Here is a 17,381-nt window from a genome sequence, read left to right on the forward strand (position 1 = left end):
ATTGTTGGCACATTGGACAGTCAGTGGCGGCAACTGCTAGACCACCCTTGGGAAGTGGGAGGCCCATGTTGTTGAAACCAGTCATAGATCCCACCTCTATCACTGTGGCCACTGTGTTCATGTGCTCATCCTCTCGGCGCTGGAGTGGCCAACAACACAGGGGACCCAAATCATTTTTTCCTACTTGCTGTTAAGTGCTGGACACTTTCTGGAAATTTAACATGGAGTTAAAAACTCCTTTATGTTCACAGACAGGTTCCCAGGTGGCTCTAGTGGTAAAGAACCCACCTGCTGATACAGGAGACATAAGAGATGTGGGTTCCATCCGTGAGTCGGAAAGATCCCCTGGAGGAGGGCATGGCAACCCACTCCAGTATTCTTGCCTGGAGAATCCCATGGACAGAGGAGCCTGGAGGGCTATGGGCCGTAGAGGCACAAAGAGTCGGACACGACTGAAGTGGCTTAGCAAGCACACGTGTCCACAGACAGGTCCCAATCCCTGACCTTTTTGTCCTCGATTTTCCAATCTTTCTGTTTTTAGGCCCAGGCCACATGCCACAACTCGGGAGTCCATATATATTCTAATGTCAGACCATTTCGTCACAAAAGGAATGACCAAGTGAACCAAGGCACACAGCCCAAGAGGCAGAGCTGCTCAAACCCCAGCCTGGATCTGCTGCAGAGCTCAGTCCTTCTCTGGCTTCAACTCAACACTGGCCATCTCTCATGTCACCCGATATCTGTGTTGGGACAGGATTCCCAGGTGTGTTATAAGGTCTCTTCCCAGAGCCCAAAGAGTTTGACCAGCCATCTTACTTCCTTCTTTGTGAAGGGATGTGAAAGATGCAACAATTTCTTATTTTGGATGGCGTGGTAGCCATGGAAAAGAACACGGTGCAGGAAACTGAGACCCCCAGATACTCCCTATTTGGGTTCCCAGGTCCATTTAATTCCCTCCAGACGAATGAGTTCCCTTCCAAGAGCACATTCGTAGGTCCTATTGTGCTTAAGTCCAACAAAGTTAGACTAACACAATTGGCTATATAATACTATATATAGGTTTATAATGCTCTTCACACAAATTACTACATAAAAACAAGTGAACAAAAATAAACAATCTTATAGTACAAGGCCTTGAAAAGTACAGTAGTATAGTACAACAACTGGCATACAAGGGCTGGCATCAAGTAAACAGACAACAAGAGTTACTGACCAGAGGCGGCAGGAGACAGTAGAATAGAAGGGTCATCAGCAAAAGGAAATGGAGGGAAAGCTGTGATTTCACTCACAACTGACATTGGTGGGATAGAATTGAATCCAGCAAGGAACCAGAACCTATCTATAAAGATACTGTACTACAGCACTCTGTACAGTACTATCCAGTGAAGTACACAAAAGCACAACCACCTGTAGAGGATACAACATACGTGACAACCTGCACCAGACACATGAGCTAACTCGCATGATTGGACATGTGAGCACATGTCTGTGTCTTTGAAAGTTCACAACTTAAAGCTTCATATGTCGGCGCCTTGCTGTGCCACGTTCAGACGGAGGGTATGTTTTCCTCCTTTTCTCCAGCTGCTCCCTGGAAAAGGAAATGGCAACCCACTCCAGCATTCTTGCCTGGAGAATCCCATGGACAGAGGAGTCTGGCGGACTACTGTCCTTGGGGTCGCAGAGAGTCAGACACAACTGAGTGACTGAGCGCTCCAGCTGCTCCCAGCCAGTGACAGGGCTCAGTGACATACTAGTGCCATCCGTTCCTGCCCAAGAGAGGAGCCCTCAGTTGGGAAACACTTGCCTGGGGGTCCCCCATGGGCCTGGCCTGCAGTCTGAGCCTCCTCCCCTCTCTCCTTTCATAGGCATCACACCTGCACGAAGGACAGAAGGTGCCCCTCATCTCCTCCTGCTTCTTCCTCCTCCATCTTTCACGGGCATGTCTCCCAGTAAGTCTGCTGTGCACATAAAGCCATTTTGGTGGCTGCTTCTCAGAGGACACAAGTTGGCACAATTGAAGTATTCTGGCATGCCCCTATTAGACCCTGTTCTTTAGGAGTCTGTGACTGGTGGTGAGAATCCCTTCAGAGATTATCTTCTATCCTCTGAGTGCACATGTAACATTCAAGGCCACCAAGGCACTGACAACTTCTAGCTTATAGTGAGTCAATGTGATGTTCCAGACTCCAGATCTCTTTGGATTATGACAGAAGGTTTACATGCCCTTGAGGGGGAAACTGTGAACACACACTGCTGTCCAAGTGTTGATGAACCACAGCCCACACTTGGCTTGGCATGGGTTTTTACTAAGTCTTGAGACAAGCCACCTTCACTTTTTAAAAATGTGTTAACTGTGGCTCCTTTTGCACTGCAGTGTAGTTAGGTTTTTCTAGCTGTCACAACTACTTAACATTCACTATCTGGACCTTGACAGAAAGTTTGCCACCCTGTGATGTTGTCCATTTTGTGGGAAGAGGAATACATTTTTCTGGGAGAAATATGAATTTGCCAAATCCTAGGCATGTTCATCTACTCTAGTAAAGAGGACACACCTGGCATGGTATTGCTATTGTGATCTCTCTTTGATTGTGGTATGATGATTTACTTTCATTCTCCAGATCCATTTTGGTTTTTTTTTGTTTTTCAGAAGCCAGAATATGTTATGTAGAAAAATGACAAGAACCACCCCCACCATCCTTCAGAGCTTAGCGTATCAAACATAATACTGCTTTCCAGAGCAAGAGTGGGCGGATGGTGGAAACTGTGCCAACAGTATCTGAAGTTAAGGGGAGCCCTGAAGGGCCAACAGATATATTTTATCTGATGGCAGCACTCCTAGCATCTGGACAAATCTTTCCCTGATGCTGGGTCTGGCCAGCACATCTCTGTGTCCATCGTAGTTGCCTGAAGTCAAATGAGCTAGAGATGCCAAAACCACCTGGATGGAAGGTTGAAGAAAGGGCCAAGCAACTATGGTGTGAGCTACTACTCTACAGAGAAGCCCAAAGGGACAAGCAACTAGGGAACTTCTGGCCAACCATCAGGAAGACACTGAGGCTCTCAGTCCCACAGGCCACAAGAAAGTGAATTTCACCAACAAGCACGTGAACTTAGGAAAACTTAAACATCCTCTTTGACTTCTAGAACCATCTTTCCCTCTCACACAGAGCTGGAGCAATGCGAGTCAAAATAGCCCTTTGCTGGAATGTCCCAGCCCATCAGCCACCTCTTAGAAAATGCATCGACAAGAGGAAACACAGTCTCTCTCCCCTTCCTAGAGCTGGCCTCAATGAAGGAGGACATTGAAAGAGGAAGGGAGGACCACTACCTTTGTAAGGTTGTGGCCAGAAGGTCATATGTAGCTCACACTCTGTGGCCAGAATTAACTACCTAACCACAGCCAATAAGAGCAGGGAAATCAGCTTTATTCTCTTTTACCTGTGAGGAACTGAAGTCATTGGCAAGACAAGTTATAGGGACATATGCTCCTCTCTGAGATCCCCTCCTGGACCAGGCAGTACAGGGCAGATTAATTGTTCAAGGGCAGCCAAAACACATGTCCAGGTGGGAAAGGTCACCACACGCCTGTCATCAGATTAGGTCAGAGGGACATACCCTCATTCCCACTTCAATGTGGGACTGCTGTGCTTTTTTAAAAAAAGAGGAATTGAGTCACCTCATCAAAACTGCATTTAGCAAACAATTCACATTGCTCATCTTCTTTGTGTGCATGTTGGGGAGAGGCAGCTGTGCTCATAAACTATCCCCAACCAAGAAAGAACTCTAAGAATACTTTGCAGAAGTGCTTGAGATCGCAAAGAGAGCCTCCTTCATTTCGGATGACTGTAGGAAATAGAGCAAAACCATTTAAGTCACGTTAGAAGTTACTGCTTTGAAAAGAGCTGAGTGGGACATAATCATACTGTAGATAACTCACCTACCTCTCTGGGGACCACAGCTGATGACTTGTGCCCGGAAATGGAGAGTTTACATCCTAGGTCCCACCTGTGGCCCCATGGGATGAAACAGAAACACAGCTATCATCTTACTGCTCCAGACAGACCCGCAGCTACAGAGCACATGAATCCCCAGATGCTCAAGGGCTGGAGAAACTCAGGAAGGACCAGTCCAGTTTTCTCAGGACTCAACAGAGTACAGCTCCCACACTAATCACTTCTACTGGGGGGATGAGGACCATGTGTTTTGGCGAGACCATCGACACAGGCTCCTGTGTGTCTGATATCCAAGTGTCACGATTTGTTAAGTTTTTCTAAATCTTGGTTTTGCCCCTTTAAGAGCTGGTTTTGCATTTCCAAGAGACACTTGGCACCCTCGCACTTCTTGGCCAACTCCTAGGTGAAGGGGCCCAGTCCCTCTAGCATCTCATTGTCACAGTTGAAACAGAAGCCCAGACTGGGGCAGGTATAGCAGACTTGCAGATGTAGGATCAGGCAGTGGACTCCAGCCTCCACCTCTGTGGAATAATTCCAATGAATCTGGGAACTCATGGGATCGCAAAGAGTCAAACACAACTGAGCAACTATCACTTCACTTCTAATGAATAATCAGAGTTGATCTCCTTTGAAACTGACTGGTTTGATCTCTTTGCAGTCCAATTCAGACATAGAATATAAAAAGAAATATTCAGCATAAAAACAGTACTGTGTAAAAACTATGTTAGGTCAGTAATAGAATGAATGTGGCTGAATATCAGATGAAGAACTCTCAAAAAGCATCAGAAAAAGACAAAGGCTAAAGCGTAGAAGATAAAGAGACAGAATGTTTTCATCTCACTTCCTTCCTCAGGGGTCTACAGTGCAAGGGAGGGCTCAATAGAAGACATTCATGCATCTGAGATCAGATGGTCAAACCATCAGTCCAAACCATGGCCATGGGTTGTGGTTACTTCACTCTGGCCCCTGTTGGGCTCAGCCAGCTGATCTGACTCACGATAGCAGAACTCATTAGGAGTAGAAAGAGGTCACACTCCTTTCAAAATATACTAAAGAACTCATTCTATCAGCATAAAATGTCATCCTTATGAGAAAGCAGATTTAGATGCAGTCTGAGAAGTCAGGACTGATTGTGAAACCAAGCCACATTTAAACACTGGTATTTCTGATAACTAAAAAAGCAAGCTGGAATATTGAGGGTTCAACTCCTGTTGTATGATGGAGATCACAGAGAAGATCATGAAATCTTGAGATACAGATCCCTGTCTCCCCCAAAACCATCAAGGCTGAAGAACCACAGGAATGGGTTTACAGAGAAAGGGTTTACTCATTTTTAGAGAGGGAGGTACAAGGGAAAAATATCCAATTACAGAAGATGAGGGGGATCTCTGGCCCTGACGAAGATGGGTATCTGCCACAGGATTTGCCTGAAGAGCCTGAGAAGCTGCAGAACTTGTCCCTGCCTCACAGCACAGCATCAGGGAGGAGGTTTCCCTTCAAGTCACCATCAAACAACTTGCCCCAACAAGGGATGGTTCCTTTAAGGGGACACACCTGTGTCAAGACAGCCAGACAACCAGGCTCAGAGGTCAACATGAGAGGACCAGGGCAGATAGACAAATGCTTTCCTCTGTAATATTTGAAACTAATTTGGGTCCTAAAGGAAATCGACCCTGAACATTCGTTGAAAGGACTGATGCTGAAGCTCCAATACTTTGACCACCTGATGCAAAGAGCTGACTCACTGGAAAAGACCCTGATGCTGGGAAAAATTGAAGGCAGGAGAAAGGGGCAACAGAGGATGAGATGGTTGGATGGACATGAGTTTGAGCAAACTCCAGGAGACAGTGAAGGACAGGGAAGCCTGGCATACTGCAGTCCATAGGGTCACAAAGAGTTGGACATGACTTAGCAACTGAACAACCACAACAATAAAAGGGAGATTTGACATCTAGGAGGATCTAAGTTTTCCTCCTTAAACAATACATTTTTATCTGTTTTTGTGGTCGATAGAGAATAAATTTTTAAAAGACATCATCCTTTCATATCTTTAAGTCTATTTGTTTTGTAATTTCACTTGTGAGTGCTATTCTTTCTCTGACTTGCTTCACTTAGTATGATAATCTCTATATATCGAAAATAAACTTATGGTTAAAGGGGAAACGTGTGGTGGAGGGATAAATCAGGAGCTTGGGCTTAGCATACACAGACTACTGTATAGAAGATAAATAACCAACAAGGATCTACTGTACAGCACAGGGAACTCTACTCAATATTCTGTGATAACCTGTATGAGAAAAGAGCCTGAATGAGAATGCATGTGTGTAGAACCAACTTTTCTGTATACCTGAAACTAAATGAAACATTGTAAGTCAGCTATATTCCAATAAAATTTTTAAAAAATCTTTTGAACACAATAAAGTTAATTATTTAATTGGCACTCTCAGGTGTGGAATTCAGGCCCTACAGGGGGCGCAGGTGGACATAAGATGGGAAGGCATCCAGAGGGTATGTGAAGAATCTCTTCCCAGGAGAGAGAAAAAGCCTTCACCATGGAAAGATGGATAGAGAGCACCTTGTTTCAGTAGGGACTGAATCTGCTCTCCTGCTGAGAGAAGTCCAGGAGATCGGGCATTCTTCTGGAAAGACTAGGTTACTATATGCCACACCCTCAATATCTGTCCACTTGTTTTCACACCAAGTCACATCTCAGTTTCACAGGAAACTGACATCTCAGGCTGCTAAGGTGACCACAGACTGGTGGCTTAGATGGTAAAGAATCTGCCTGCAATGCAGGAGACCCAGGTTCGATCCATGGGTTGGGAAGATCCCCTGGAGAAGGAAATGGTTACCCACTCTAGTATTTTTGCTTGGAGAATTCCATGGACAGAGGACCCTGGTGGACTACAGTCCATGGGGTCACAAAGAGTCAGATCCACAAAGAACTTGGCAGGTAGCATTGATGCGCAGGGGGTGGGGAGGAGGGCAATTCTCAGATTCACGCTGCATGGATCTTCAGAGGGTCCCCTATGGCATTCGGTGCCAGTCACCGCAACAGGTAAATATGATATCCATCAGTGACTGTCCCACCACCCCATTTTTGGTTCACTACTCCCTGCCCTGGGTTTCCTGGGATCACTTTCAAATAAAGTTCCAGATAAAACAGTTTCAAGGATTCCTAAAGTCTTTTCTATTCTAATCCTCAGAAACCGTGACCTTGTTTTGTTATATGGCAAGAATTAATGAAGGCAAAGAAAATCCTGACTCTGATCTCTATGTCTGTGTCTGTTTCTACTTTGCAAATATGTCCATCTGTACCATTTTTCTAGATTCCACATATATCCATTAATATATGATATTTGTCTCTCTAACTTGTTTCATTCTGTATGACAGCTGTAAGAAAAGCAAAGGGGAGAGAAGGGGTGGGATGAACTGGGAGATTGGGATTGATATAAACACACTACTATGTATAAAATAGCTAACTAATGAGAACCTACCATATACAGGGAACTCTATTCAATGCTTTGTAGTAACCTAAATGAGAAGGAAATTCAAACAAGAGGGGGTTATGTGTATATATATAACTGATTCACTTTGTTATACAGTACAAACTCATTGTAAGTCAACTATATTCTAATAAATTAAAAAAAAAAATAAAATCTTGACTCTGAAGATCTAACAGAGAGGCCCAAAACAAGAAATACAGAAGGCCTCTAGAAGGGAGGCTTATGCAAACAAACAGCTCGTCTTCTAGACAACAAGAAAGGAACATAACCCTGCAAATGCCTGATTTTACTCAATGATGCCCACCACCAACTTATCTTCTCAAAAACTGAAAGGTAAAGTTGGTTTTAAGTGGAAACTTGGTGATGATTTGTTATAGCAACAGTTGGAAATTAATATAGCATCTGTCCAAAATTCTTACTTCACATTCTGTATTGAAGGTAATGCATACTAGTTCACTGGGGTTTACTTTACATTTCAGATTGTAAGATTAACTGTTCTTTTCCTGGAAGCACCAACAAAAAGTCATAAGTATACCCACACTTCATTAGTATCCCAACCTGCAGTATTGAGAGTATAGGCAGTGCTCATTTAAACTTCAAACGTATAAAGATGTACATTATTAAAACATGCCCAAGAAAAAGTAGACCTTGAATATCCAAGGTTCTTATGATAGAAAATATGCATTTAAAACCTTCCCACAAAATATTCTCTGGGCCTAGATAACTTCCTTCCTGGATTCTCCAACAGTTCACACAGAAATATACAAATTACATGCAAATTATTCCGATTAACAGAGAAAGTCAGATTTCTCCCAAGTGAACTCTTGCTTGATGGCCAAGTGAATTGACGAAGACGCTAAACATGTTGTCAACTTCTCCAGCAAGTTCTGAGAACCAGCTTTGCACCTTCACTGCCTCTCCCTAGAACAGCCATCCTTAAAGGCCTCCTAGGCCACTTCACCAAAAACATCACCAGATACACACTTGAAAAGGCTAAGATCTGATAAGGGAGAACCAGCTGCCACTGCACATCCCAGAAGGTGAAACTGACTCACACTGGACCCCAGTGTCCTGTCAGGCCCAGGATTCCAATAACAAGCAGATAGGACTGACTTAAGAAACCTGCTCGTTGAATTCAGAACAGTGAGCCCTTCCTGCCAGAGGAGAAGATACTGGTCCAGGCTGTGATCAGCACCATCCCAAGACCTTCTGGAACACATTTCAGTTGGTACCAAAGATGCTGAAAAGAGAAAGGCTGGGGCTTCCACTCTGCATTAAGCCACTGCCTCCCCTAGGTGAATCTCCCAGATGTAGCACCTTCCAGGGACCATTCTGAGACATTGCCAGAGCAGATTTTAATCTTCCACCTCAAGGAACACCTGGTGCTCACAAGATGAGCTGGGAATGAAGGGGGTCTGTGTTCCGCTCAACAGTCCAGAGGGCAAGAAAAAGCATCAGTGATAGAGCTCCCTGGGTTTGTTGATTGCATCACTGACACTGATGACATTATCAGCTCCCAGGCATCAGGGAGGAACATCTCTCTTCTTTCTGGGGTCCTTGAGGTAGAAATAGGAACCACATTTCTCAGTGCTCTTAAAACCTTGGAAGCCCTGGTAAGAGGACTGGAGCCATATACCAGGCCTGCTAACACTGACAAGACAGATGTTCCGAGAAGGAACCTTGCTCCTAAGAGAAGGGTGGGGTTTACAGGTCTCTCCATGTATGGTCACTTCCAAGTCTTGAGGGAAATGAAGGTTAGAGGGGTGGGGGTGGGGACAGGACTGACCGGGCCTGTAAGGAATGGGATTCAGTTTACAAGGACTCAGACTCTGCTCCTGGGAGACTAGAGGTTTCTTGGCTTCCACAAGAGGGATGATCCCACACATTGAGGCAACGTGAAGGAATGACCCTGTTATAAGGAGGAAGCCTCTCTCAGGACAGCGCTGCTCCGTGGACACTGGGCAGTGACTTTGTCAGGACCTCCCTGGATGCTCCATCGGCCACGTGCCTGCAAGTCGTCATTCACCTGGCCCTTGTGAGTTTTACCCTGAGATTGCTGGAGTCCCTTTTCATGTAGAATGGTTCATCTGGTTCTATTGAAAAGTCCTTGGATCAGCTCGATAATTCTCTCAACATGGACAAATAGCCCTGTGGACAGTCACTGAACAAGACCATGCTGCAAGGGCACTCACCCAGGTAGACGGAGTGTTCACTTTCTGCAGATATATCACCTATAGCGACAAGAATCACAAGTACATGTGCCCATCCCTGGAACCATCACTTTATACACTGAATGAATGTGGAGGCAAGAGATCCACTCTGATGTGGGTGCACACATCCTCTGGAATATTTGGGCTTTGGAAGTGATGTCCAGTAGGCAAGGCTCCACGAGTTTCTTGACTCAGTCAATCTGACGTGAACCTTGAGTCTGACCCCATGGCTCTGAACAGAGGAAGAATGCCATCAGCTGGGTGGTTGAGAACACCTTTAAGAATTTTTGAAGTTTCTACTATCAGGATAATTGTCAAAAAAAAAAAAAGTAGTGATATGGAAAAGGGAATAATTGAGTGACTGAGATGAAAAACTCCCCCTTCTCAGAGCCTCCCTCCCCCCACAGCACAGGGTGAAGGACAAACTTTCAGGTTTTGGGGTTCAGAGTTTCTTTCAGGGTCCTTGACATGTGGTTCAAGCACCTGCAGACCTGCATTCTCAGGCAAGTGACCACGAGCCACAGAAAAAGAAACCCACAGATCAGAGAGACCATCCCCTAAGGGTTTCTATCCCTTGAGGATACTGAACTCAGTACCAAGACAATATTGGAAGAATGTTCCATGGTGGTACAACACAGACCAGAGAGTTTGAGAGTCCATATATGCCAGCCCCTTGGGGGCAAGGCGAGAGTAGCCCAGATTCTCAATAATCATTGTCCAGTTTATCCCCACACACATCTGTGGGATGTTGATTCTAAGAAGATAAAATCCCTTGCTCAAAAAGCTGAATGTGAAACACTTCTCCTAACCAATCTCAAACACCTGAAAGGGAAGGGAAAGAACCCATCACTAACACACAAGGTACAAGAGAATCAGTTAAAGAATGTCCTAGGCTGTGATCATGGGGGACTATCAGGATGAGGATCACATAAAATTTTCATAGACACCTATAGGAAAAAAAAAAAAAATCAAAGCCAAATAACCTTGGCAGCCTTCACCTTGGTTTATCAGCACAGTGTCTAAACCACTGAGACCTGGGGTTTGACACTCCAGTGAAGGCGGCAGGACAAAGATTTCAAATCCATCCCACTTTTGCTTCTGATTCAGTTCTGGCATTTCAAAACAGAAGGCAGAGCTTTTAGCATCGACCATCATATATAAAAAGACAAATATCAAAGGAGAGACAAGCTTCCTTCGTGAAAGACCATTAGCTGATCACATTCAAGAGAGAAGTAGATAGTTCTTAGAAGCTCAGATAAGACAGGACCAAGCCATTACAGGATGGGGAATCTATAAGGAATCTCTTCTCAGGAAAGGGAAAAAGACACCATCACAAGAAGATGGATACCAGACAAGTCATGGAGCTGAAACAGCCCTGCTGCAGTAGAGTTGATCCGTACCTTTCCCACTGAAAGGAAAACACAGGGGCATCAGTGTACTTCTGGAATGGGGGGCATGTCTACAGAGGCTCGGATGTTCTGATATGTATTCTATGGGACTCTTGTTTGAAACACAGCACAGAAGTGAGATCGTACTTGAGTGGAAAGGAGACCTTGTGCATAAAACTGGAGAATCACAGGAAAGAAAACAAACCTTCCACCACAAAGAGGTAGACCCTTTCAAGTTTCTTAGGAAAGTAATGCTCTGAGGATAGTTATGGTGGAAATCAGAAGCTCATTCAACCCAGGTGGATCGTCCTTCAAGAGGACTGACAAACTGATCTCAGATCAACAGGATATGTTCAAGTTGATCTCTTCCCCCCAAAGCTATTTTCAGACATAATAACCAAAAGCAATGGAAAATGAAACCCACAGATAAACGAAGGTAGTCACATGTAGGTATCACCACATTAAGATATGGAACCCACACCAATGAAGAGACAGTGCACTGCCATGGGGTCAAGGGCCTATGGTGAAAAGCCATTCATGAGAGGTCAGGGGTACGAGTGCTGGGGAAAGGTCCCAGTGACCCAGGCTCACCACAAATACTGCCATGTCATCAACACCCCGTGGATGTGTCCAGGAATAAACTAAAGCTGCACTTCCTTTCAGGACATCCGAAAGGTCAACCGATTCACATGGAATTTCACTAATACGCATGGATGGAAAAGATGGCTCTTACACATACGAAATAAGAGTATCAGGCAGAGGAGTATTAAAGGATGACCTGGGCTGTATCCATTAGGGCTGGTAGGATGAGAACCACACTCCAAAATAAGAGCTGGATGGGTGGACTCAAAGCAAAATAGTCATGGAAGCCTTCAGCTTGGTCAACCAGCACAGGGACCTGTCCAAGCCTGCCCTCAGGTTAGACGCTGCAGGTAGTGCAGTAGCAGAGGGTTTCAAACCCACCTCACATGTCCCTCTGACTGAGTCCTAGGTGGTCATATGTAAAACAGCGCTTCCTAGTTCAGGCTTCACTAGAACACCCAGGGCTGCAGGAGGAAGTGCCATGGCAGAGTGTAGAATAAACTTTCCTCCACAGACAAGCAGCATTTGCTCACATTCAAATAACATCTCATAGAAACTCAAGGAGTGTGTACAAGATTAACTTACAAAAATATAAAGGTCATTTTTTTATCTTAAATACTAAACAAATAGAGATATAGTGAATTGTATTCCTGGAAGGGGAAGAGGATGTCGGTTCACCATTAGAAATGAGTCACAGATATATTAAAATATTCACATAAGAATGGAAACTCACACCTCACTATCCATTCCACTGCAATACAGCAATGAGATATTGCAGATTTCTTCCACAATATTTTTCTTGGAAAACTCAAATTTTAGGTAATGAGCCAATATGGGCATATATTACTGCATGCGAAAGGATGCTTAAAAAGACAAAGCAACATTGCTCATAGATATCAGGGTAAGCAAATCTCATTTATTAGCAGTCTAAGCTACTTGATTCTGGCTGATATTACTGAGAGACAGAGATGAAAAGAGAATGGGATTCAAAATCTATAAAGAATCTTGTCTCAGGAGAAAGGAAAATAACTGCCATAATAGGAAGATGGAGGTCTGAAACTTCAGCTATGGTAAATGAATAGCCTTGCTAGTGTAAGCTTATGTTTCCCTTTTCTACTGAAGAAAACCTCAGGTTGGCACTTCTTGAAATTAGGTGTGTGTGTGTGTGTGTGTGTGTGTGTGTATGTCAGAGGATGAGGAGGGCATGGCAACCCACTCCAGTATTCTTGCCTGGAGAATCCCATGAGCTGAGAAGCCTGGTGGGCCATAATCCACGACACTAATAAGAGTTGGACATGACTGAAGTGACTTAGCATGCAAACATGTGTCAGAGGACAGGGTGTTCCATGACACACCCTCTAGACCCTGTTTTCAGCATGTCTGTGGAGGTCAGCACCACATCTGTTACCACATTTTACCAGAATGGATAACGGATGTTGTGATGGATCAGGTTCTATCCTAAAGCTTTCCCCAAAGTCTTCTGAGAGAGCTCAGCCAAGCACTAAGTCCTTGTTACATGTGCCCAGAAGGGAATTATCTCGACCAGTGGGATGAATGGAGTTGGTGGTGAATCCTAGCCTTGCAGGGAAAACATCCTGTGGTACATCCTGCATGGTTCTTCACAGGTTCCACTTGGTAATGAACAGGGGAGGTGACAGCTCCATGCTGTGTCCATTATTGGCCATTATCCCCACCCAGTCTCATAGCCACACATTCAAACCTCACATGTTACCTGGGATTGCTTCTAAATAAAGTACCCGGCCCAAGTCCAGGTCTCAGATTCACAACTCCAAGATTTACACTCTGACAACCTTCCAAATTCATTTTACTTCTAAGGCTTTCTTCACCCTACATAAGGGAGAACTAACTCTACCATGAAAGTGACCAGGCAACAGCAGCAGGATCAAGAAAGAGGAAAAACGATGGCAAAGATGAATAGCTGGAGTAGAAGATTGAACATACCTCATCTTGGCCAAATAACAAGCTGCCAGCAACAGTCAGGATACAAACCAAAAATGGAAGCGCTTCACTGGGAGCCAATGAGGAGTCCATTGAATGGAGCCATAGCAGGCCAAGATAGCCCACCATTGAAGACGCAAACAGGCTTATAACTCTGCTTTCTCAGGCATGAGGAAGAAGAATTCTAAATACATGCCAGGAAGCAATAATAAGCTCAGAAATCTATTCTCATAAAATCATTAGCAAGTGGAATCCTACCTCAGCACAATAGTCTGGGCTGATTGATCTGGTACCTTGTGTGGGGTGGGGCGTGGGAACACAGCTTCTCCAGACTCAGTGGTTTTGTCCCTGACAACCAAGTACACTCTTGGTCCACTGGCGGAATTCTTACCAGATTTACTGCCAGAGAAACGAAGATGCTTGATGTTTTGTACTTCACAGACTAACAAGGTACTTGCTTCAAAGAGGCTTGTTGGTCAGCAGAACTGCCAGGAGAGGCAAATCTTTCACCCTCTCTACTGACAGCATGTTCTTCTTGAAAAAAAGAGTCCTAGCATTGTTCATTTTCTTAGAGCCATTTCTCAGGATCTCTGAGTCATTTTCTCCAGAAAATCATCATCAAGAATAAACCAGGAAGTAGCTAATGCTCCCCGCCCCCGATCGTATGGCCCATAGCTGCTTCTCCCACCCAGAAAATGTCTGTCTCTGCTCATAGTTTGGGGGTAAAGGCCAGTTATCCCAGTTGTGTGATGCTGTGGGACTGTGCTGGTTTTAGAATTAATTCTGCCCACGTCTCCTGGACGAGACTTAGCTGCACACAACAGAAGGTACAGAGCTGTCCTTGGTGATCACTGTCCTTCTCCTGTCTGGGACATTTTTTTTTATTACCATCAGTGCCAAAGGCACTCAAAAAAATTCAGGTGTCCAGGTTTCTAGCATTTATGTTTTTGTTTCCTCTGGAAAAGTTTCAAGCAGCAGCACCTGCGACATCCCAGGGTCGGAGGACAACCAGGTAGAGTACAAAAGGTATTCAACATGCGTAACAATCAAAAAACTAGCATTTTAAATGGAGCCGCTCCTCATATGTATATGCTCAGGCGGAAGAATCACTACAAGAATTTGCAGTTCCAGGAAAATCACCATAAGAGCACTATTTTCTTAGCAAATTGAACCTATACTCCATAAAGAGACTAACCGATTAAGAAATTCAGATAAGGTTCTCAAAGACACTGGGATGGATATTAGCCCAAAGAATATAGACAAAATATAGACAGGAACATTCAGCATAAGTAGAGTATTGTGTAAAATTACACATCAGTGGGAAAGAGCAGTGCTTATGGGAAGAAAAAGCAGGTCTCTTCACCAATACTTCCTCTCCACAAAAGACAATTTTCTCTTCCAAAACAATATTTTCATGAAAGTTAGGTGGTGAGACTGGGGAGAAGGTATCAAAAATACCCATGGCTAAGGGAGAATTCTACAAACACACAACTTTCAGCAAGCCATTAGATTTGAAGTTATAAAATTCCCCAGGTCCTATTCAGGAGAGGTTCCTATGGAGATAGGAGGACTATCCCTAAGGTCCCTTCCATAATAAAAAACAGAAAGGACAGAAATAAAGAGCAGGAAAGGAAGGGCAGATAAATCAAAACAAGGATAAGATGGTTGAGCACAGTGTCAGCTACTCCTTATATGTTGAGCTGAGACAGGTCTTTCTACAACTATCCACTGCATGAGAGAGAGACTCTTGCCTCCTGAAAGGCACTGATTTGAGTTGGTGGTTTGGGAAATACCCAGAGATATGATGTGTCATATTCAATACCAGGGGAGACCTCCATCTGATGGCACATCCCAGGAGATGTAAAGGGTTAAAATTCTGACATACAACAGATGGTCCAGGATACCATCTTACTGTTTCAGTAGAAGCATTCCTCCTGCACACATGGTCCCCAGATGCTCAGCGTTTAGGGGAGAAAAAAAAAAAAAACAAACAGTAAAGGAAGTGCTGGAATCATCTAACAGGAAGAAGCTTCCCACACTGAGCTCCTCCCCAACTGTGATGATCAGAATTGTGTGTTGTGATTCAAAAATCAATGTAATTCATCAAGGTACAAAAGAAGAAAACCTACATGATCATTTCAGTAGACACAAAAGAAGCCTTCAAGAAAATTCAACATCCATTCTTGATTTTCAAAACCACCAGCAAACTCGGAAGGGAAAGAGACTTCACCAACCGATAAAAGGCATCAGTGACAGGCACAGCTAACATACTTAGTAATGTAAATGCTTTCCTCTTAGTATCAGGTTTAAATATCATGGTGATCAATTACCTGCAGTATAATCCAAGAGCCAGGGACTAGTAATAATGAAGATAAAAATAGCCTGAGCAAACCTAGACCTCACAGCCTCCATCCTTGAATGTTCAATTTTGAGATGCAAGAAGTTAAGAACAGCAATGACAAAAATATCACTTGGAACCAGTTGACAACACTGATAAGAGTATAGCCTGAGGAGACACTAAGTCTACACTTTCAGGAAGGAAGAGAAAGCCCGATTAGACGTGAGGACCCAATTTCAGATCCAGACATTTATCTTGCTGATACAAATCACATTCTCCCAGAAGAACACTGTCCAGGCCAGGGGGGAAAAAAAAAGAAATTGGCTCATCACTGAAGAGCAAACCAGACTCTCAGATCCACTGGAGGGAACACAAACTACTGCCAGAGAGACCAAGAAGAGATGGAAGCACTTCTGCTCAGAGCTTCCCAGGTGGCTCTAGTGGTGAAGCACCCACCTGCCAATCTTCTGTAAAACCGAAAAGGACCACAACCCACGGACAGAGGAGCCTGGCGGGCTATGGTCCACAGGGTCACAAAGAGTCGTACAGGACTGAAGTGACCTAGCATGTGTTTATAGCACAGTATAAACAAAGACGTTTTCTCAGCTGTGAAGACCATGCAGCCCCTGTGCACTCGCTTTGGCTCTGCTGACAGAGCACTGAAGGATGTCTTCATTCAAACCAGCTGCAGCACTCAACCTTGACAGGCTGCTAGTTCCAGGATGGTTGCATCACATGGAGAAAGCAGTGGCACAAAAATCGAGCCATGATCATAAAAAGCAGCAAGCTGAATAAGATCAATCACATGAATGTTAAGAGTACCACCCAGGGTGTGCCCAGCAGGGCTGACAGGGTGAGAACCACACTCCAAAATGAGATTCCTCAGGTAGCGTTGGAAATGTTTCCCCTGAGGAAAGGGTCGGACTAGTAACAGTGCTGGGCTTCCCTGGTGGCTAAGATGGTAAAGAATCTGCTTGCAATGCAAGAGACTGGGTTTGATCCTTGAGTCAGGAAGATCCCCTGGAGAAGGGCATGGCAACCCACTCCAAGTGTCTACCATTAGAAATGAATCACTGATGGATTCCATCCCTGTGAGAATATTTCAACATAGCACCTCCATAACCATTCCACTGCAAGACAGGCACGAGATATCATATTAATTTAGATATTGTATTGATTTAAAATCTAGTGAACTCGCACAATATTTATTTTTTCTTGGCTAACTCAGATCAAATTTTAGATAATGTACCAACAGGATTTTATATTCCTAGATGGAAAATATTTGAAGAGAAAGCAAATGCACTCACAGAAATAAGGGTAAGCAAATAAGCCTCATGTATCAGCACTCTGAGGTACCTGACATTACTGAGCGACCGAGATGATGAGGGAATGGACTTGAGGTCAATAAAGAATCTCTTCTCAGGACAGGAAAATGGACACCATCA

At 44.2% G+C, this 17,381-nt stretch overlaps 1 long non-coding RNA gene across 1 annotated transcript; it reads left to right on the forward strand.

The window, feature by feature from the left end:
- Positions 1-541: 541 nt before the first annotated feature.
- On the forward strand, positions 542-5,987 carry LOC145505622 (uncharacterized). The gene is made up of 2 exons (XR_014053168.1): positions 542-763; positions 2,648-5,987. It is a non-coding gene; the product is annotated as an uncharacterized LOC145505622 (long non-coding RNA).
- Positions 5,988-17,381: the final 11,394 nt, after the last annotated feature.

The sequence above is a fragment of the Giraffa tippelskirchi genome, chromosome 1 (genome assembly GCF_054371585.1).
Source record: "Giraffa tippelskirchi isolate mGirTip1 chromosome 1, T2T-mGirTip1v1.2.pri, whole genome shotgun sequence".
Taxonomy (NCBI): Eukaryota; Metazoa; Chordata; class Mammalia; order Artiodactyla; family Giraffidae; genus Giraffa; species Giraffa tippelskirchi.